Genomic DNA, 5,766 nt, shown 5'->3' with positions numbered 1-5,766 from the left:
AGTCCTCAACAAAATCTCCACGCCTAATTCCTGCGACAAACGCATGTATTGCTCTCTCGTCAGATATATTCTCTGCCGAGTTTTTTATGATGTTCCACCTTTGGATGTATTTTCTCATTGACTCATCTGGTTTTTGTCAACACGCTCTCAGCTCTTCTAACGACGCAGGTTTTTTGCATGTGGACCTGAAGTTCTTGACGAATACGTCCTCGAAACTTTCCCAGTTGTCGATGGATCCTGGCGGAAGTTTTTTGATCCAAGATCGTGCGGCTCCACTTAGGTGTACTTGAATACTTTGCATGGCTGTTGCCCTAGTTCCTCCAGTTAACTTCACTGTCTCGAGCTAGTCAATTAGCCAATCCTCTGGATCTTGCAGGCCGTCAAATTTTTTGAAGTGATCAGGCAACTTAAATCCCGAAGGGACTCGAGTTTTTCGTACTCTTCTTGTAAAGCACGGCAGGCCGCACATATCCTCGTCATTAAGCTCAGGGGATTGCCGATGATCCCTTCTGCTTTGCCTCGCTCTATCGACTCTTGCTTGTGCTCCTGTGTCTCTTGCTCCGCTTGGTCCTTCAGGAACTGCCACCGTTGCCGCTGCCGGTCGTGGACTATTTTGCCTTGCCGCTCCTTCGGGAGGCGTTGCTACGAACGCTGTCCCCATAGCTCCAACCCCTGCTAACGCCATATTGTACAATGTTTCCCTTGGATCTCCTGCGGGTGGTCGGGATGCAAGGATATAAGCCTGTGTCGCCATATACCCGGCTTCTGGTGTCTTAGGGATAATGTTTCCTCTTGTGTCTATCGTCATAAAGGACATGTCGAGGTTTTGAATTAAGTGCTCTCTTTCTGCTTCAGGTATGTGTTGTAACCTTGATCTTCCTCTGTTCCGAGCCTCCCCGTGGCTATCACCCGAAACTCTAGATTGTCGACTTAGATCTGCCCTTCTCTGCTCGGATGCGGAAGCTGCCTCCTTTCTCCTGTTCAACTCAGTCTGTCTGTTTTTCTATTTCTCGAGCGGTTCGTGCGAGCCTATATTGATAAGCTTGCGAGTTCTTGAGCTGTAGCTGTTGTCGTCATTGGTTCCGAACCATCTAGGGCTTTTGCGGCTCTATCCCGAGGCTGCTTGCGGAAGTTGAACTCGACACGTGGTGTGGGCCCGACATATTTAGTGCCCATACCTCTCCTTAGATCCGAGGGATCGACAAAAGGATTACCCAAATCGTCGAAAGCCTCCGATGTTTCCTCTTGATTGTCGATAGCATAAATCCGATGATATTTTGTACTCCGATCTATGTTGGGTTTGGTGACATCATTGTTGAGATTGATGAAGACCTTGCCCATCGTAATAGATTTGTCGATGAAGTCGTAGCTGTCGGCATCGCTTGAGCCATCGCTTATATATGAGTCCGCGAGATGACTCAAACGATGTATTGCTTGAAGATTTTGGCGAGTTTCTCTCTTGCTCGATGCGACGTAACGTGTTGCTGAAGTTTCTTCTTCTGACTCAGTTGACGATGCATAGCTTGAAAAATCAGAATCGACCGCCGACGATGCCGACGAAATCGGAATTTCGACACGATACGATCCTTCTTTCTCGACGCGAAAGTGAAACCTTCCGAACGTCATCTCCAAGGGCTCCGCCAGATACGCATATGCATCCAAACGGGAGGGTGGGTGAGGAACAAAATCAACAAGACCAGCAGCGATCTGTTTACCTTGATCCATAGTGTTGCTTCCGGTTGACGATGTTGAAGATCTTGAACGTGCCATCGAGATCAGATCCTTACGCCTCTAATTCCCACAGACGGCGCCAATTGACAAGGGATTAACTTGTCAATGCCTATGGATTGTAGGCTAGGGTTTAGTTAGAAGTAGAGGGCAAGTAGATCTCGAAGGTTTCAGCCGAAAAGTACTCGACGATTATGAAAACTAGGGTTCGTAAACAATGATTCGATGATCTCCTCGTCCCTCGACTCCCCCTTTATATAAGAGGTGGAGCCGAGGGTTTCGTTTTGTACAAGTTACAGAGTCCGGGACGGTTTCTAACTCGTCCCGCCAAATTTACAAACAACACTTCCTATTACAATTCTACTTTCCTTAATATATCTTGGGCTCTCGAACCTTCTTATTCTTCGGGTAGTGGGCCTTCGTTAAACCCCGGGTACTATCTTTGGCAGGCCCATTTGGGATGCCTATGTCAGTAGCATAAGATCTCGTCATTAAGTTATTTGCTATAAGCTTTCGATACATAGTTACCTAGTCCTTATGACCATGAGATCATGTAAATCACTTATACCGGAAAGGTACTTTGATTACACCAAACACCACTGCGTAAATGGGTGGTTATAAAGGTGGGATTAAGTATCCGGAAAGTATGAGTTGAGGCATATGGATCAACGAGTGGGATTTGTCCATCCCGATGACGGATAGATATACTCTGGGCCCTCTCGGTGGAATGTCGTCTAATGTCTTGCAAGCATATGAATAAGTTCATAAGAGACCACATACCACGGTACGAGTAAAGAGTACTTGTCAGGAGACGAGGTTGAACAAGGTATAGAGAGATACCGAAGATCAAACCTCGGACAAGTAAAATATCGCGTGACAAAGGGAATTGGTATTGTATGTGAATGGTTCATTCGATCACTAAAGTCATCGTTGAATGTGTGGGGGCCATTATGGATCTCCAGATCCCGCTATTGGTTATTGGTCGGAGTGAGTACTCAACCATGTCCGCATAGTTCACGAACCGTAGGGTGACACACTTAAAGTTGGATGTTGAAATGGTAGTACTTGAATATGGAATGGAGTTGGAATATTTGTTCGGAGTCCCGGATGTGATCCCGGACATCACGAGGAGTTCCGGAATGGTCCGGAGAATAAGATTCATATATAGGATGTCATTTTATGTGAATAAAATGTCGCGGAAGGTTCTATGGAAGGTTCTAGAAAAGTCCGGAAGAAACCACCAAGGAAGGTGGAGTCCACATGGGACTCCACCTCCATGGCCGGCCAACCCTAGTGGGGGAGGAGTCCCAAGTGGACTCCCCCTTAGGGGGCCGGCCACCCCCTCATATGGGAGGTGGAACTCCCACCTTGGTGGGAGTCCTAGCTTGGCTAGGTTTCCCCCCCCTATGGAAGGTTTTTGGTTCGGGTCTTATTCGAAGACTTGGAGACCAACTCTTGGGGATCCACCTATATAATGAGGGGCATAGGGGAGGGGGCCGGCCACACCAAAGCCACAACCTGGCCGCCCCCCTCAAGTGGCTGGCCACCCCCTCCCAAACCCTAGCCGCCCCCTCTCCTCCATAGCTCCCGCGTGCTTTAGCGAAGCTCCGCCGGAGTTCTCCACCGCCACCGACACCACGCCATCGTGCCTGTCGGATTCAAGAGGAGCTACTACTTCCGCTGCCCGGCTGGAACGGGAGGTGGACGTCGTCTTCATCAACAACCGAACGTGTGACCGAGTACGGAGGTGCTGCCCGTTCGTGGCGCCGGAACCGATCGTGATCAAGATCTTCTACGCGCTTTTGCAAGCGGCAAGTGAACGTCTACCGCAGCAACAAGAGCCTCATCTTGTAGGCTTTGGAATCTCTTCAAGGGTGAGACTCGATAACCCCTCGTTGCTACCGTCTTCTAGATTGCATCTTGGCTTGGATTGCGTGTTCGCGGTAGGAAAATTTTTGTTTTCTATGCAACGTTATCCTACACCCACGACACAACCTCGGGATCGGACCGTAAACCTTCCCGAAGGTTCCAGAGCCCACGAGATGATATCCAGATCCTGGGAGAGAGAGAGGGAGCTCCCAACTCTCTTCAAGAGTTTTCAAAGACCATCAAAAAGAAGTTTTCATTTTTTTAGAAAAGGACAAGATCACTGAAGCTCGGGAGCTAAAAGGAATTTTCGCAAGTGTTGTCATGGTGAACTAACAGATGTCATGGGTAGGCTTATGTTGGGGCCAAATGTACGCCGAGGGATCCGGAGGAGGGGAGGATGGAGATGAAACACAAGCAAACACACATGGAACACATGATATACCCAGGTTCAGGGCCCTCGTGAGGAGGTAAGACCCCTACTCCTGCATGTTTGTAGTAGATGAACTCAACACGGAGCTACAATGGTGTTTTTCAGCTCTTGGCGAAAGGTAGAAGATGAAGCTTGATACGTCCAATTTGCATCACTATTTTATATCACAATTTACTGTTATTCATTGATATATTTCATATTTAGAGGTAATACTTATGTTATTTCATCTATATCTGCATGTTTGATGATTATTGGAGAATTAACCACCGGAGCCAGGAATCTACTGAAAAAGGACCGTCAAGGCACCATATTTCTGAAGACCAACAATTCCCAACAAAGATAAATAAAATCATATTTTTCCATATGACGGAGCAAGCCAGAAGGGGAGGCCGAGATGGGTCAGGGGCTCCAAACCACCCCTAGGCGTGGGCCCACCCCAGGCCACGCCTAGGCATGGTCTGGGCACCCTGGCCCACTTCTGACGATGCCCCCTCGTCTATTTTAACCCCTCGGGAAACCTAAGATCGGGGGAACGATGAGAGAAATATTCAACCGCCACTATGGGGTGGAGAACGAGAGAGGGAGAAAAGCTCTCCGGCAGGCAGAATTCTGTCGGGGAAATTCCTTCCCGGAGAGGGGAGATCGTCGCCATCGTCACCACCATCGAGCTGGACTTCATCTGGATCATCATGAGCATCATCCCCACCACCAGTACTATCATCACCGCCGTCACCACACCTTCCCGCTGTAACATCTTGGGTTTGATATTTGTCTAGTTCATAGGGGAAACTTTCCTGGTGTTGATTACTCCTTGTAGTTGATGCTATTGAGTGGAACCATTGAATTAAGGTTTATGTTCATATTGTTATTTATCATTATATCACCTATGATTATGATCGATATGATGCCTCGTGAGTAGTTCGTTTAGTTCTTGAGGATATGGGAGAGTCATATTGTTAGTAGTGGAACTATGTTGAGTAATATGCAATGATTTGATATTCGAGTTGTGGTGCTATTCTTCTAGTGGTATCATGTGAACGTCGACTACATGAAACTTCACCTTTATGGGCCTAGGGGAATGCATCGTGTATTTGGCTACTAATTGTGGGGTTGCGGGAGTAACAGAAACCCAAACCCCCGTTAGGAAACCGGAGCACGAGGGAGTGTAGGATCTCAAAGTTTAAGGTTGTGGTTATATTTATCTTAATTACTTTCTTGTAGCTGCGGATGCTTGCAAGAGGTATAATCACAAATATGTATTAGTCCAAGTATGGGGTAATGCATTAGCATAGGTTCGCACACACAACACTTACCAAACCATTGAAGATTATTCAGCTATATGAAGTGAAAGCACTTGACGTAATTCACGTGTGTCCTCAGGAACGTTTGGTCATCATAAGTAAAACAACCGGTTTGTCCTTTGATCTAAAAAGGATTGGGCCACTCGCTGCAATTATTACTACTGCATTTTATTTACTCGTACTTTATTTATCTGTAATACCAAATACCCCTGCAAATCTGTTTGCTAGTGTTTACAGTGAATCCTCGATCAAAACTGCTCGTCAACACCTTCTGCTCCTCGTTGGGTTCGACACTCTTATTTATCGAAAGTACTACGATACACCCTCTATATTTGTGGGTCATCAAAGCTAAAGGGAGAAAACCTAAGAGAAGAGCACAATAGAACTAGAATCTAACCTCTCGTGCAAGGAAACTACCCCTCTCCTTATATAGTGGAG

This window comes from Lolium rigidum, chromosome 3, assembly GCF_022539505.1.
Source record: "Lolium rigidum isolate FL_2022 chromosome 3, APGP_CSIRO_Lrig_0.1, whole genome shotgun sequence".
Taxonomy (NCBI): Eukaryota; Viridiplantae; Streptophyta; class Magnoliopsida; order Poales; family Poaceae; genus Lolium; species Lolium rigidum.
The sequence above is the reverse complement of the archived record's forward strand: the minus strand, read 5'-3'. Positions refer to the sequence as shown.